This window comes from Alosa pseudoharengus, unplaced genomic scaffold (genome assembly GCF_046254945.1).
Source record: "Alosa pseudoharengus isolate Yale_2024_CS ecotype anadromous, Long Island Sound unplaced genomic scaffold, YU_APseudo_1.1 YU_APseudo_1.1_scf_8, whole genome shotgun sequence".
Taxonomy (NCBI): domain Eukaryota; kingdom Metazoa; phylum Chordata; class Actinopteri; order Clupeiformes; family Clupeidae; genus Alosa; species Alosa pseudoharengus.
Genome location: NW_027468870.1, coordinates 337501 through 354346, shown reverse-complemented (window position 1 = coordinate 354346; position 16846 = coordinate 337501). Strand labels below are relative to the sequence as shown.

Here is a 16846-nt window from a genome sequence, read left to right as displayed (position 1 = left end):
CAGAACGCTACTTGTCATGGGTTTCCACCCAAAATTTGTAATTGGGTCAGGGTTATCTACAGAAATCCAAAATCACGTGTCAGAGTAAATCGATGCTGTTCTGAATTCTTTGAACTACAGAGAGGGGTGAGGCAAGGGGACTCTTTGCTATAAATATTGAACCTCTGGCAGCGTCTATAAGACAAAACAAGGGAATAAAAGGCATTAATGACATGGGTAATAAGGAGCACAAGATATCTCTTTATGCGGACGATATCCTCACTTATATAAGTGATCCGGTCCTTTCTGTTCCTGTACTGATAGACACCTTAAAGAAATATGGAGAACTCTCTGGTTATCAAATTAACCAATCAAAATCAGAGGCAATGATGTTAGTTGGACATTGGCCAATTCAACTGTCAGGAAGGCTTGATTTCCGCTGGTCGCAAGAGTTTAGATATTTGGGAATTATTATAACAGCGGACCTATCAAAATTATTTAAAGCCAACTATGGGAAATTGATGGGCCACATAAAAGCGGACCTTACAAGATGGGAAATCTTACCACTATCCCTGATAGGCAGAATAGAAACTATAAGAATGAACATTTTACCTAGGTTGCTTTTTCTCTTTCAATCATTACCTATCTATGTTCCTGCGTCCACCTTTACTATATTAGATAAATGGCTGTCTCAGTTTATTTGGCAAGGCAAGCGACCCAGACTTAAATTTAAAAGACTACTCTGTCCAAAATGGAGGCCTGGACTTGACTAATATGAAAAAATATTATTGGGCAGCTCAACTCAGATCAATGGTTGCTTGGATATCCCAAGACACTGACACTGTTTGGGTTAGAATGGAGCAGAGTGAATGCCCAAATTTGCCATTAAATTCAATTCCATTCTTAAACCAAGATATGTGGGGGAAAAAGAAGATAGTTAATGTATGGAGTAAAAATACCTTGAAAATATGGTCAATTGTGAGGAAAAAACTACAACTTCCCATGACCATTTCCAGAGCTATCATGATAGCAAACAACTGTGAGTTCTCCCCAGCTAGGCTGGACAAAGGATTCCTGAAATGGAAGGAAAGGGGTTTGGTGGTTTTGGATCAGCTGTTTGACGGTCCAGTCCTAAAATCATTCGAACAGCTTAAAGAAGAATATTACCTAGCCAGGACTTTTTTAGGTATTTGCAAATTAGGCACTATTTACAAAAGCATCAGGAATTGCGAAAAGCTCTGCTCCTTGCCAACAAAAATAGAACACTTCTTTATATCAATAACTAAAGGAATAGTAAAGACGAAGTTCATATCACATATTTACAAGATACTGCAGGAAGAACTTAAAGAAAATAACTTGGATATTATACAAAAATGGGAACTAGAAATGAGCACAATAATCCCAGATGAGCAGTGGGAGACGTCATGTAGTCATAGACACAGGGCAACCAGCAGTCCAAACTGGAAGGAATTTGGATGGAAAATTAAAATGAGATACTTTAGAACTCCATCTATAACATCAAAATGGAGCAACACCTCAGATTGTTGCTGGAGAGGTTGTGGCTTGGTGGGAGACCACACGCATATATTTTGGGACTGCCCAAAGGTATCAGCCTACTGGCAAAATTTACAAAAAGAAATAAGAACATGTCTCTGTATAGATTTACCTCTTGAACCATCACATTTTGTGCTGGGGGTACTGCCTGCTGATCTTGAAGAGCATAGCCAAGCATATTTGCTGAGAGTCCTTCTTTTAATAGCGAATAAAGTAATCACAGCCTCTTGGCTGAAGCCACACCCTCCAACAGTTACACAATGGAGGGATAGAATCCAGGACGTTTACAATATGGAGTATACAACAGCATGGGCGGATTATGAACTTTCGGGCCCCTGGGTCCAGATGTATTAAGGGCCCCCCACTTATTGTCGTATATGTGGGAGGGGGGGTTTGGGGGTCCTCCCCCAGACATTTTTTAATTTGTTTCATGTGATTTCCTGTATTCTGGTGCATTTTGTGGATGGCCAATACTAAATTCAATCAGATTCATAGCCTACATCCTGATTTGTTGATATTGAGGCAATGATTCCATGCAAAGGCTTGGGCTTCAGGGCCCCCTGATCTCTTGGGCCCCTGGGCCTGTGCCCGGTAGGCCCGTGCAGTAATCCATCCCTGTACAACAGCATTGTTACAACTGAAAGCAGATGTATTCCTAAATAAATAGTCACCCATTGCCTTACACTTTCACTTGATATGAATGATGTGCAGAATACTATAATTTAATTATTTCTCCCTATCTGGGTTTATGCACACCCTTTTTTTTTATTATTTATTTATTTATTTTTTATTATTTTTATTAATTTGTTTATTCTTTATAGACAATGGACATCTGCAATGTGAAACTAAATGTAATATGTAAGAATGTGATACTGCTAGGATAAAGATCCTACCTCACATTATGATTAGAATGAAAGACATCTATGGACTGTTAACCTTCCTGTAGGCTTACCTGTGGCATCTTACTGTAACATATTGTACCGTATGACTGCACTTGATAAATGGAAATAATAAAAAACAAGTTCTAAAAAAAAGAAACATAAAACAGACAGAAAGAAGACAGAGACAAACAGATAGACAGACAGCTTTGCTGTTCTCTGATGAAGTGCTTTGCTGTTCTCTGATGAAGTGCAAGGACTAATACAGTAGAAGTGATCATACTTTCATGAAGCACCGGTGGGAATATTTGTAATTTTCCCATTTCACTGCAATCTTCTTATCTTCCATCAGCCCGAAATGGCCCATTTGAGGACGCAAAAACGAAGCGAATGAGGTCTCTGATGAGCAAGCTGAAACCGGAGCAGCAGGCGGGACGGACCAAACCTCCAAACACCATGAACAGCCAAAATTACTCTCATAGCCTCACAGAAACACCCAGGATGTTTCATTAGAAAGATGTGCTTGAGGATCATAGCTCCACCTAGGGGATTTATTTTGCACTACTTCATAAAAGTTCTTTAAATAAAATGTATTTTTAAAAAGTCTAAATTAACAATATGGTGCTGTTCCTACTTGAGGTAGTTTGACATGTTATGTTCCAATGGTGTTGTTCCTACTTGAGCTAGTTTGACATGTTATGTTCCATAGTGCTCACTATATGTGGAGGTACCAAAACACACACACACACACACACATTGCACATATTCTCCACAGATAATAAATTAGGCTAAAAATTCATCCAGTGCAATACAAGTTAAGAGGGTAGAGCATCAAGTCCTTTGTTTTGAACTGTGTCTTTCATTTTAAGAGCCTAATCGCTGAGGGGACAAATTATTTACTGATTCTAGTGTTTTTTTTTATCTTTCTTTAGAGCATCCTTCCATTGCCCCACTGACTTACTTGAAATGTATTGTATAGTGGATGAGTGGGGTCTCTGAGGATGCGTTCAGCTTTACACAATATTAGATATTTACACAACTGAGCAGCAGACGTCTGATCACACCCAATGACTCTACTAGTTATTTTGATCATGCGTTGCAGCTTGACATGATCTTGCTTGCACATTTACCAAAAACACAAATCAAGCCAAAGGACAAGATGCTCTGGAGGACAAGATGCTCTGGAGGACAGCTTTATCAAACAGCTCCAAGGTATAACGGTCAACCTTAAAACTATTTAATTTCCTCAGGAAAAACATCCATTGTTGCAGCTTTTTAACTTTGGCGGTGGCACATTTGTCAAACTTCAGCCTGTCATCAATTTCAATTCTAAATTCAATTCAATTCTCTCTATAAGTATTGACTCTCTCTATTGGTGTATTATTAACAATGGTATGTGGTATCTCTCCTCTGTGACATCTAAAATCAATGATAATTTATTTTGTTGTATTGGCATTCACAGCCAGAAAGTTGTCCGAACACCATTTGATAAAGCTTCCTACTTCTTCCTCAAAGACAGCCAGTGATGTATTTCCAGGTTTTAGGTACCCCACAAGGGCGGTGTCATTTGCATAGGTGTGTTTGGGGGCAAGGGCTCTACACTGATTGGTGTAGAGTGTGTTTGGGGGCAAGGGCTCTACACTGATTGGTGTAGAGTGTATAGCACACAGCCCTGTGTAGAGAGGTCAGGCTCACATCGACACTCTGGAACCATTGGCATTTTAGTTTATATGCTAAAAATACGCTTTGTTTGTTTGTTTACTGTGGAATGTATCTTTTCTTTTTGTATTTGTCTGTCTTTTACAATGATTTGTATTTGCTATGGACTGTTTTTGTGTCCTGAATAAAGTTGATTTAGTGTCATCGCTGATCTCAAGCTGAGGTTTGTCGCCATCTACAGACCAGAAGGATTCAGTACACACAAGAATGTGTGATCAAAAGAGAAAAGAGGCATCTGTGTGATCAGAGCTTTTCCACAGCCCTAGGGTGCTTTGAGGTCCACACTGAGGAAAACGAGGTGTTGTGATGCATATAATTCATTTTCAGTTAAGTCATAAGAAAGACAGAGGTGTGATCCTTCACTTTTCAGTAATGCCTCGAAATTCACAGGCCCACTGATTCTCCCTCAGTCAAAGTGCGGTCACTGAATTGATTGAGTGATTTGAACACACAACCTCCTTCAGACACGCTACCGTTGTGCCACGAGGTCCCACAGCTGTCACGCAGATAAACTTTCCCACTTTTCCCAGAATCTATTATTGAGGCCTTGAGCGATGGAAGCTTTCAGAGCAGAAAGAGCCATTCTCTGTTGCCCCTGCAGACGTTTTTGCTTGCTGTTACCTTGTTACACCGTGCAATACTTACCACCGTGCGTTAGTAAGAGCGAACTTGGCACCACGTCCGTGCAGAGAGTTTCAGAAGCCTGGATAGCTCAGTCGGTAGAGCATCAGACTTTTAATCTGAGGGTCCAGGGTTCAAGTCCCTGTTCAGGCGATTTCTTTAAACCCAAGCAAAATGGGCCGTCACACTCGTGAGAGCAAGATCCTGGTCTAAACGCCAGGCTGCTAAACAATTTACTGTGGCTATCAGTGCTCGCTTTGTCCACTGTTTGCTTCACTCTTTGTCAAACCCTGAGTAAGTCATTACAGCAAAGGCTGGTATTTTTCACCAAAATCCTTCACTTTCCAGTAATGCCTCGAAATTCAAAGGCCCACTGATTCTCCTTCAGTCAAAGTGCGGTCACTGAATTTGACAGTGAAAAGATTAGAGTGTTGATTTTCTTGACCCCGACGTGATTTGAACACGCAACCTTCTGATCTGGAGTCAGACGCGCTACCGTTGCGCCACGAGGTCCCACAGCTGTCACGCAGATAAACTTTCCCACTTTTTTCAGAATCTATTATTGAGGCCTTGAGCGATGGAAGCTTTCAGAGCAGAAAGAGCCATTCTCTGTTGCCCCTGCAGACGTTTTTGCTTGCTGTTACCTTGTTAAACCGTGCAATACTTACCACCGTGCGTTAGTAAGAGCGAACTTGGCGCCACGTCCGTGCAGAGCCTTTCGGAAGCCTGGATAGCGGTGCCGGGAGAACGAGAGACTGTCAATTGCCATCCAATCACGTATCACTATTGCCATCTTTCCATTTATGTTCACAGCCAATCAATAAAGCCTAATCCCATCATCTCCTTTTCCTTCCAGCCAGTCACTATGCCCCATTTCCAATATTTTTTTTTTATATGTATGCATCAATCACGTATCAGTATGTGTATCTTTACCTCACAGCTTACAGCCAATAAAAAAAGTCCATTTACAAAATCTCGTCTCCTTGCCTTTGTTGACAACCAATCACTATCCTTCGTTCCCAAAAACTTTCCATCTACCTGACGGAGCATCGCCAGAGGTTAATCAGCGGTCCAGCGGTTTTGAAAAAAAAAAAAAAGTTTGGACTCTAACGTTACAGGTGCCAGAGTACTGGATTTACGTTGGATTTAACAGTTACATACATCGATATCGAGGTAAGAAGCCGACAATGTTGTTATATTTAGTTAAGTGGCTGGTTAGCTAACGAAACGTTACAGAACGTCTTATTTATGTAGAGGTCAAGGGGCAGTTTCATTATTTTTAATGGACTTTACATGTTTACATTAATATAATTACTATCGTGCATAGGCTTAGTTACTGTCATAATGTATGTTATTACGTTATTATGTTTACATTAAGTTGGCTAAAAATAGCTAGCCTATAGGTTAGGCTACCTCTGGCCGCTATATGGCTGCATTATGCATAACGTTAATTAGCCTATAAGTTAACGTTAGTTAGTTTTGGGCGCCAGTTTTTACTGAGGTAAACGAATTCTGTCTGTTAATTTTAGCTGTAATGTAATTCAATACAATACATAGGCTAACCATAAAGCTGCACCTTTATTATCATGACGTAATATAGGGCTTGTGTTGTTTTTGTGGGTTAATCGATAATAAACATAATGTAGGCTAATTGTAAGACTATGTAATAATCGTAATGGGCAATGTTATATTTAGTTAAGTGGCTGGTTAGCTAACGTAACGTTACAGAACGTCTTATTTATGTCTAGAGGTTAAGGGGCAGTTTCATTATTTTTAATGGACTTTACATGTTTACATTAATATAATTACTATCGTGCATAGGCTTTGTTACTGTCATAATGTATGTTATTACGTTATTATGTTTACATTAAGTTGGCTAAAAATAGCTAGCCTATAGGTTAGGCTACCTCTGGCCGCTATATGGCTGCATTATGCATAACGTTAATTAGCCTATAAGTTTTGGGCGCCAGTTTTTACTGAGGTAAACGAATTCTGTCTGTTAATTTTAGCTGTAATGCAATTCAATACAATACATAGGCTAACCATAAAGCTGCACCTTTATTATCATGACGTAATATAGGGTTTGTGTTGTTTTTGTGGGTTAATCGATAATAAACATAATGTAGACTAATTGTAAGCCTTTGTAATCGAAATGGTATGTAATAATCTGATTTTTATGGCATATTATTATACCCACACACCACATCATCCCTTCCTCCTAAATATTAAACTATAACCTTGTCCAAAAACACTCAGATGAAATATGTGCTATGTGAAATAAATGTATGAAACTGATTAACTACTCAGTTCTACTGAATAGTCATAAACTTTGTATTTTGCCACACACTATCTTCTATTGGAAGATGGCTTCCAAACACAAGAAGCACAGGGCTATGAGTGACGATGAATGGGTGGCCCGCCTGCGCAGATTTGCCACACAGGGGGTCTGGCCTTCTGAGGCAGGGAACAGACCGGCACCACGCCAGAGGAAATGGCATGAACTGTACCAGAAGGTAAACTTGGACATGTACATAAACACAGGAAATCTATGTCATCATTACAGGGAACAGATAGTTATGATTCATTGTCATATGTTACAGATTGAGAAGTGTCCACTACAACAAAGGGGCCAAATGTCTCTGTTTGGGGGGACACAGACATGTAACTGTGGTTTCCACACGAAAAAGGTATAAGAAGTGTTTCATAAAAGTGTGATGTGTTGATGGTGTATTGTGTATTTTTTTTAATTTAATTTCCTTTTCTGTTAAACTGTAGCCTTCCAGTGTGGCCCCTGTGTCATCCACACCATCCATGTCACCACCTGTAACACCTGGGCAGTCAGGAACGGCATCCGGGAAGGCACCTTTAAAGCCTACTTTGACTTTGACATCGGTAAATGCATGTCTTTATGCAGATATTTATGTTATCATACGTTATAACATTTTAAAACGCTTCACATAATGTTACTAATTTCTTTTTGTCAGTTTACAAAGCCACGGTATGGTGGGTCCCATGGTGCAGCTTTAAAGCCAAACCTAGGTTTGGCAAGGACGCATGCAACCAAGGTATAGTCAAGAAAATGAAACTTCATTCCATAAAGATATGCTGAGTTTATCTAATCATCGTTACTGCAATTCCTGATAATGATAGATTATTTCATTCAATACTGTAAACTGTGCTCTCTTATTCTTGCAGCCTATTAGCACTTCTGCATTGTCCAGCCCTGCACCTAGGACACCATCACCTGCCCGCAGTCCCAGGCCGGATATTCAGACCGTCTCTCCCCTGTCTCTTCCTCCCTCTTCTGCGTCTGCATCGCCTGCTCGCAGTCCCAGGCTGTATATTCAGACTGTCTCCCCCCTGTCTCTTCCTCCTTCTTCTGTGTCTGAAGTCACCTCTGCTTCCTGTGCTCCAGGAGCTGTTTCTAGAGTTGTGAGTACCTCTTTAATTGAAACGTTTTCTTCACACTAATATTGTTGGATCACATAAATATGCTACATTTTGAACAAACATTCCTCACAAGTGGCTTGTAATCATATCTATGTTTGTCTTTTTTAATACATTAGGAAGTGTCAGCCGCTGCCTCCTCTGGGACGTCCTCTGATTCCGTCACCTCTGTTATCAGCTCCGCCTGTGTTCCCTCTGCTGCTCCATCTTCAGCTGAATCCTCGGTCCAGCCTGCTGAAAATACAGTGACCGCTCCAGGTTCAGAGTCTGGATGGCTTCCCGCGAAGTTGATGAAAACCATACCACCACAGGATCAGAGGTGGATTTCAGCAGCTTTGTGGAAGCAACATCGGCTTCGTACTGACCTGAAGCTGTGGTATGATCCACCAGAGCCAGCTCTGATTTATCATCAAGGCCCCGCTCCAGAGCGCTTCTTCACACACAGGCTTCTACTGTGGATGCCATACCATCTCTGGAAGGTCAGGCTGTCCTGTCTTGTGTGTGGGGGGCAGCTCACAGGCTATGGGGCACACAAGAGAGCCCGGCAGGTACTAGATGTAGATCGCTACTACCTGATGATTACAGAGACTCTCTGGTGCAGTGGATGCAAAACGGCCTTGATTTCCACCAGCAAGGCCATCTTGGACCAGCTGGACTTAGCCCACAAACTAGAATTTAGGCTGATCCTAACTCGAAAGTGAGTATACTGAGATTTAGCTTGTGTAATAAATGTTTGTCATTTAAAACACAATTGAGATGAGCTGGTTTTAATGTTTGTGTCTTTATGTCTCTCTTTCCCTTTGTTTTATTCAGATATGCCTGTGACATGCGGGTCATTAGGTTCCTCAGGGAGAGGGCCCTGGGCAACAGCCCTTCTCGCTTAGTGAGGCAGCTGCGGGAGAACCACAGCGAGGAGTGGCTGAAGCGTCTTTGCCGGTACCTTGGTGCCTGCTCAGACTTCACCTCCCAGCCAAGCCTGCTCCCTGTACGATTTCAGGAGCCACCTGAGCCGGAAACCATCCCCTCCCACAGATGGATGCTGGCTGTTTATGGGCGGGACATCTTGTGCAGGCTGGACCATATCAAAGCCAGCATAACCTCCACATATGGCTGCATCCTAAAAATGGACTCCACCAAAAAAGTAACTACTTTTATATTTCAATCAAAATAATTGGAAATACACCATTAGTAATAGTACAGACCTGAAATATGGAAGTAATGTTTCATATATAAATAATTTTGCATCACTCACTGTCTTTTCTGTGTGATTACAGATAACAAAGAAGCTGTCGGGGTTGGCGAAAGGAACAGCGCTGTGGCTGACATCTGTCAGCAATGAGGTGGGCCAGATCCTCATCAGTGTCCTGACGGCTCAGGAGGGTCCTGCCCTGGATCGTATGGCAGCAGACCTCATCCGGAGGTACACAGATGCGGGTGTGGCTCCGCCTCAGCTCCTCTATGTGGACTGTGACTGCTGTCGGGAGGGCACTGGGCAGACCAAGCTCAAGCAGCGATTTGGTGGGTGGCCAGACTTGGTGGTAAAGCTGGACATCTACCACTTCATGCGGCGACTGGCAGCTGGGTGCACCAAGGATGCTCATCCTCTTTACCCCATTTTCATGGCACGCATGTCTTCGTGCATTTTTGAATGGGACAGTGGGGATGTGTCTCTGCTGAGGCAGGCCAAGAGGGAGCAGCTGAGACGTGAAGGTGTCCCTGGCATCACCGGCACTATGGTGGACCAACGGATCACCAAGGAGGAATTGGCCCTGCACTGCCGAAGGCGGACAAGAGGAGAGCAGCAGACCATCTTGCTGATCGAGCACCTCCTCAGCGAGCTAATGGGGGTAAAGGGTCGAGACCTTCTTGGTGTCCCTCTCTTGGACCAGGAGAGGATGCAGCACATCTGGCAAGTCCAGAAAAGGCACGTAAAGTGCATTCAGGACGAACCAGGTGTGCTGCTCTACACACAGACTGGCACCACCACCAAAGAGGGTATTGTGCTGCCAAACTACAGGTGTGCAAGGGGCTCCACATCACTGGAGTCCTTTCATCTCCATCTGAACAGGTTCCTTCCAGGTCAGTATAAATCATTACTCATCAGAAATATCAATGGTGACACAATTAATGTCTATCAAATAGCAAAGCACAACAAATTAACTTGCAGTTATTGATCTTATCTAAAGGAACAAGTGCCAACAGCTTAAATTTCCAGCTGTACCTCCTGGAAGGCCTGAACAGGTGGAATCAGGACCGTAAGATGGCATCTCTGGCAGGCAAACCTCCGTCCCTGTTAAGCTACTCCGGGGACCTGGTGCACTGTGTCAACACCCACAGTGTTAAGGTGCTTGGAAGACAGCTTGTTCCATCTTTTCAGCCACCTTCTGTCTATACTGGTGAGTTTTAGCTTTAAATTGCTTTTTATATTCATAAAAAAATTATATTCATATTAATTTTCTGAAAACTGCGTTCCCCTGTCTGTTCCAGGTGAACTCATAGGTATAGATTACCTGTACCGGCAAACAGGGCAGGCCATGCAGGACGTGGATCCTGACTCTGAGGCGACCGATCAGATGTTGGAGGATGTGGGCACGGAGGAGGAGTTGGAGGACGAGGGCTTCGGAGATAGCAACCTGGATCCCACTATTGAGGTGCTGGACCTGTCCCCTGGCTCATTACCTGCCTCGACCAGTGTAGCCAGCACTCCTGCCTCTGTCCAGACTGGGTCTGCTAACACCACTACAGCAGCACCTAAGCAACAACTGGTAACTATTCTTAATAATAACAGTACAAGTAGTATTATTTGTATAGCACTATTAACTTTAATTGTATTTGCCTTATTCATAATAATAACAGTACAAGTAGTATTATTTGTATAGCACTATTAACTTTAATTGTATTTGCCTTATTCACCCGGCGGCCATTACGAGGCTGAGGGGTACACTTGCCATTACACCTCAGTCCAGCAGATGGTGGTGGTAATGCACTCCTTTTGCAAACTGCCAAAAAAAACTCACTGAAGAAGAAGAAAAGGCCAGTGAACCCTTCTTCTTTTTCAGTGAGTTTTTTTTAGCAGGTTGCAAACGGAGTGCATTACCACCACCATCTGCTGGACTGAGGTGTAATGGCAAGTGTACCCCTCAGCCTCGTAATGGCCGCCGGGTGAATAAGGCGAATAGCACAATGAAAAGAAAAATAGAAACAAACAAAATACCATTAATACAATCTAAAGAGTAAATACATTAATAAAAAGCAAAGTAAAAAAAGATAGATTAAATTCCATAAACATGTTTTTTTTTTTTTTAAGTCTTTCAACTCCATGACCAGGGTGCCCTCTGGTCCATCCTCCACGACCACCTACGCCGCCTCTGGTCCATCCTCCACGTCCACCTACGCCGCCGCCGCCTCTGGTCCATCTGCCATGTCCACCTACGCCGCCTCTGGTCCATCTGCCATGTCCACCTACGCCGCCTCTGGTCCATCTGCCATGTCCACCTACGCCGCCTCTGGTCCATCTGCCACGACCACCTACGCCGCCTCTGGTCCATCTGCCACGTCCACCTACGCCGCCTCTGGTCCATCCTCCACGACCACCTACGCCGCCTCTGGTCCATCTGCCACGTCCACCTACGCCGCCGCCGCCTCTGGTCCATCCTCCACGACCACCTACGCCGCCTCTGGTCCATCCTCCACGACCACCTACGCCGCCTCTGGTCCATCCTCCACGACCACCTACGCCGCCTCTGGTCCATCCTCCACGACCACCTACGCCGCCGCCGCCTCTGGTCCATCTGCCACGTCCACCTACGCCGCCGCCGCCTCTGGTCCATCTGCCATGTCCACCTACGCCGCCTCTGGTCCATCTGCCATGTCCACCTACGCCGCCTCTGGTCCATCTGCCATGTCCACCTACGCCGCCTCTGGTCCAGTTGCCATGTCCACCTACGCCGCCTCTGGTCCATCCTCCATGACCACCTACGCCTCCGTCCTTCCTCTCCCCACCACCCTCACAGTCTCTGTCACTCCAGCCACTGCTCCCCCAGCAGTGCAACCAGTGCCAGAGGAACCACTGGTAAGACTCTTTGTGACAAGTACATTGTGGTAGTTGTGTTGTTCTTCTGCCTGTGATATTGTATCTTTTTTTTAACATTGGTTTACTCTTATATTTTACCAGGCTGTGGATGAGCGCAGTGTACCAGGGATAGACAGAGTGGACAGCCTGGCAGGCTACTTGGTGGGGCTTAGGGTGGAAACCGGGCAAACTCTGAGCCACCAGCAGGCCAGTACCATCATTGCCCTATGGCAAAACCTGCTTCCGTTTGACCAGCAGAGAGTGGCGTACGCTGCCCGGCACCAGGTGCGTCTTACCACAGGACGGTTTAGGTGCTCAAAAACCAAGCCTGAATTCACGCCTGGTGTGGACAGCATGACCCGTTGCGTCCTTGGGTCAACAGGATCACCTGCCCAGTGGCCAGACAGTTGCCGCCTGGTAGAGTCCATCTTTGTTAAACTGTGTGATATTCACAGGAGCCCCAAAAAATTGGGAAGTCATGCAGTAACAAGATGGACTCTAATTCTGAGGGACTACAGCAAGATCCGGCAACTTGTCCTGGGCAATGGGACTGTGATGCAGAGTACCACCCTGCAGTTGTTTGAGGTGAATCAAACGACGCTAATTCAATGGCACAACAAGCGGCTGAAGAGGCAAGAATGTGCCATCCTGCTTCAGGGTGTGAACTTGCCAGCCCCCATTCCTATTGCGGCTAGGCCTCTCCCCCCTGGACAGATTCGCCCCACTGCAGCACCCCCACAGCCTGGTCCCCAACATCGCTACCACCTGCCTGAAAGCACAGTGGGAAAGGCAGTGGACAAACGAAAGTCTGCAGTTCCGGCCCCGCACCCCCCTCCTCCAAAAGTTTTCCGGCCAAGGCAGTTGTTCCCTGCTGATTCTGCCCCTTTACCTGTTATATCCAACCCCGGTCCTGCATTTGCCCCCATTGTACAAACACTTGTTTCTGCTCCTTCACCTGTCATCCCCAACCCCAGTCCTGCCTTTGCCCCGTTTGTGTTTTTGTGTCCTGCTCCAGTTCCTGCCGTCCGGCATATTGCTCCTGCTGGCCCCATTCCCTCCCCAACACCTGCTCGGAGGCCCTACGTCCGCACTGTGGACAAAAACAAGTGCAGTCTGTGCCACCAGCCCCGCAACAAAGAAACTGGCCACAGCCAGTATTATGGCCACATCTACTGTCCCCAGACTGCTGCTCTGCCACTTGACCAGTGGATGGAGGACATGAAGAAGAAGAGGGCAGACAAAAAAAAATAATTTGTTCATTTGAAAATGCTACATTGTTCATTATGTAAGCGCTTTTTTGTTTGTAAATAGTCCACAACTTGTGTGTGTGTGTGTGTGTGTGTGTGTGTGTGTGTGTGGCGCAGTGTGTGCGTGTTTATGTGTGTGTGTGGCGCAGTGTGTGTGTGTGTATGCGTGAGAGTATACTCATGAGGGTGTGTTTATGTGAGACAAAAGGAGAAGGTGTTTTAATAAAAAAAAAAAAGGTTGAACTTTATCTCTACAGTATCCTTTGGCTTTTTTCTATCAAACCTATCTGGAAAACATTTCAAACTCACACAGATATTAAAATTACAAGAAAAGGACATAATGGTATTGCACACAGATCCACAGGGTGTGAGAAGTGATTGTCAGAAACATTTATTTGATATAAAGGTTTATTATAATAAGCAGTAGTAGTATCATATTCTTATTTATATTATTCTTATTGCAATAAAGCATTAAAATTACAAGAAAAGGACATAATGGTATTGCACACAGATCCACAGGGTGTGAGAAGTGATTGTCAGAAACATTTATTTGATATAAAGGTTTATTATTATAAGCAGTAGTAGTATCATATTCTTATTTATATTATTCTTATTGCAATAAAGCATTAAAATTACAAGAAAAGGACATAATGGTATTGCACACAGATCCACAGGGTGTGAGAAGTGATTGTCAGAAACATTTATTTGATATAAAGGTTTATTATGAGCAGCAGTAGTAGTAGTAGTATCATATTCGTATTTGTATTATTCTTATTGCAACAAAGCATTCTTACCAATTGTATTTTTCTTAGTTTTTAAGCTATATTTGATAGATTCATAGCACTTTTCAAGAGTTTGCATTAATTCATGCATGTTCCAATCGGGATTCGAACCGGCGATTTTCTCATTTTTCCTCTCTTTTTTTCTTTTCTCCTTCCCCCTTCTTCCCCTTCCTTCCCCTTCTTTCCTCCTTCTTCCCCCCCCTCTCCAGACTATTGTTCCCCAGCTTTAGCGGAGTCGGTAGAGCATCAGACTTTTAATCTGAGGGTCCAGGGTTCAAGTCCCTGTTCAGGCGATTTCTTTAAACCCAAGCAAAATGGGCCGTCACACTCGTGAGAGCAAGATCCTGGTCTAAACGCCAGGCTGCTAAACAATTTACTGTGGCTATCAGTGCTCGCTTTGTCCACTGTTTGCTTCACTCTTTGTCAAACCCTGAGTAAGTCATTACAGCAAAGGCTGGTATTTTTCACCAAAATCCTTCACTTTCCAGTAATGCATCGAAATTCAAATGCCCACTGATTCTCCTTCAGTCAAAGTGCGGTCACTGAATTTGACAGTGAAAAGATTAGAGTGTTGAATTTTTTGACCACGACGTGATTTGAACACGCAACCTTCTGATCTGGAGTCAGACGCGCTACCGTTGCGCCACGAGGTCCCACAGCTGTCACGCAGATAAACTTTCCCACTTTTCTCAGAATCTATTATTGAGGCCTTGAGCGATGGAAGCTTTCAGAGCAGAAAGAGCCATTCTCTGTTGCCCCTGCAGACGTTTTTGCTTGCTGTTACCTTGTTACACCGTGCAATACTTACCACCGTGCGTTAGTAAGAGCGAACTTGGCGCCACGTCCGTGCAGAGCCTTTCGGAAGCCTGGATAGCTCAGTCGGTAGAGCATCAGACTTTTAATCTGAGGGTCCAGGGGTCAAGTCCCTGTTCAGGCGATTTCTTTAAACCCAAGCAAAATGGGCCGTCACACTCGTGAGAGCAAGATCCTGGTCTAAACGCCAGGCTGCTAAACAATTTACTGTGGCTATCAGTGCTCGCTTTGTCCACTGTTTGCTTCACTCTTTGTCAAACCCTGAGTAAGTCATTACAGCAAAGGCTGGTATTTTTCACCAAAATCCTTCACTTTCCAGTAATGCCTCGAAATTCAAAGGCCCACTGATTCTCCTTCAGTCAAAGTGCGGTCACTGAATTTGACAGTGAAAAGATTAGAGTGTTGAATTTTTTGACCCCGACGTGATTTGAACACGCAACCTTCTGATCTGGAGTCAGACGAGCTACCGTTGCGCCACGAGGTCCCACAGCTGTCACGCAGATAAACTTTCCCACTTTTCCCAGAATCTATTATTGAGGCCTTGAGCGATGGAAGCTTTCAGAGCAGAAAGAGCCATTCTCTGTTGCCCCTGAAGACGTTTTTGCTTGCTGTTACCTTGTTACACCGTGCAATACTTACCACCGTGCGTTAGTAAGAGCGAACTTGGCGCCACGTCCGTGCAGAGCCTTTCGGAAGCCTGGATAGCTCAGTCGGTAGAGCATCAGACTTTTAATCTGAGGGTCCAGGGTTCAAGTCCCTGTTCAGGCGATTTCTTTAAACCCAAGCAAAATGGGCCGTCACACTCGTGAGAGCAAGATCCTGGTCTAAACGCCAGGCTGCTAAACAATTTACTGTGGCTATCAGTGCTCGCTTTGTCCACTGTTTGCTTCACTCTTTGTCAAACCCTGAGTAAGTCATTACAGCAAAGGCTGGTATTTTTCACCAAAATCCTTCACTTTCCAGTAATGCCTCGAAATTCAAAGGCCCACTGATTCTCCTTCAGTCAAAGTGCGGTCACTGAATTTGACAGTGAAAAGATTAGAGTGTTGAATTTTTTGACCCCGACGTGATTTGAACACGCAACCTTCTGATCTGGAGTCAGACGCGCTACCGTTGCGCCACGAGGTCCCACAGCTGTCACGCAGATAAACTTTCCCACTTTTCCCAGAATCTATTATTGAGGCCTTGAGCGATGGAAGCTTTCAGAGCAGAAAGAGCCATTCTCTGTTGCCCCTGCAGACGTTTTTGCTTGCTGTTACCTTGTTACACCGTGCAATACTTACCACCGTGCGTTAGTAAGAGTGAACTTGGCGCCACGTCCGTGCAGAGCCTTTCTGAAGCCTGGATAGCTCAGTCGGTAGAGCATCAGACTTTTAATCTGAGGGTCCAGGGTTCAAGTCCCTGTTCAGGCGATTTCTTTAAACCCAAGCAAAATGGGCCGTCACACTCGTGAGAGCAAGATCCTGGTCTAAACGCCAGGCTGCTAAACAATTTACTGTGGCTATCAGTGCTCGCTTTGTCCACTGTTTGCTTCACTCTTTGTCAAAGCCTGAGTAAGTCATTACAGCAAAGGCTGGTATTTTTCACCAAAATCCTTCACTTTCCAGTAATGCCTCGAAATTCAAATGCCCACTGATTCTCCTTCAGTCAAAGTGCGGTCACTGAATTTGACAGTGAAAAGATTAGAGTGTTGAATTTTTTGACCCCGACGTGATTTGAACACGCAACCTTCTG

At 44.3% G+C, this 16846-nt stretch overlaps 9 non-coding genes across 9 annotated transcripts in view; 4 read left to right on the top strand and 5 right to left on the bottom strand.

The window, feature by feature from the left end:
- The first annotated feature begins 4831 nt into the window (after positions 1-4831).
- trnak-uuu (transfer RNA lysine (anticodon UUU)) lies at positions 4832-4904 on the top strand. Its single transcript has one exon. It is a non-coding gene; the product is annotated as a tRNA-Lys (tRNA).
- Positions 4905-5192: 288 nt separating this feature from the next.
- trnaw-cca (transfer RNA tryptophan (anticodon CCA)) lies at positions 5193-5264 on the bottom strand. The gene has a single exon. It is a non-coding gene; the product is annotated as a tRNA-Trp (tRNA).
- A 9616-nt stretch (positions 5265-14880) lies between these two features.
- Positions 14881-14952, bottom strand: trnaw-cca (transfer RNA tryptophan (anticodon CCA)). Its single transcript has one exon. It is a non-coding gene; the product is annotated as a tRNA-Trp (tRNA).
- Positions 14953-15163: 211 nt separating this feature from the next.
- Positions 15164-15236, top strand: trnak-uuu (transfer RNA lysine (anticodon UUU)). Its single transcript has one exon. It is a non-coding gene; the product is annotated as a tRNA-Lys (tRNA).
- Positions 15237-15524: 288 nt separating this feature from the next.
- trnaw-cca (transfer RNA tryptophan (anticodon CCA)) lies at positions 15525-15596 on the bottom strand. Its single transcript has one exon. It is a non-coding gene; the product is annotated as a tRNA-Trp (tRNA).
- A 211-nt stretch (positions 15597-15807) lies between these two features.
- trnak-uuu (transfer RNA lysine (anticodon UUU)) lies at positions 15808-15880 on the top strand. The gene has a single exon. It is a non-coding gene; the product is annotated as a tRNA-Lys (tRNA).
- A 288-nt stretch (positions 15881-16168) lies between these two features.
- On the bottom strand, positions 16169-16240 carry trnaw-cca (transfer RNA tryptophan (anticodon CCA)). The gene has a single exon. It is a non-coding gene; the product is annotated as a tRNA-Trp (tRNA).
- Positions 16241-16451: 211 nt separating this feature from the next.
- trnak-uuu (transfer RNA lysine (anticodon UUU)) lies at positions 16452-16524 on the top strand. The gene has a single exon. It is a non-coding gene; the product is annotated as a tRNA-Lys (tRNA).
- Positions 16525-16812: 288 nt separating this feature from the next.
- trnaw-cca (transfer RNA tryptophan (anticodon CCA)) overlaps positions 16813-16846 on the bottom strand; it is a 72-nt gene continuing 38 nt past the window's right edge. The window contains exon 1 of the tRNA in view: positions 16813-16846. This exon is cut by the window's right edge and continues 38 nt beyond it. This is a non-coding gene — a tRNA (tRNA-Trp).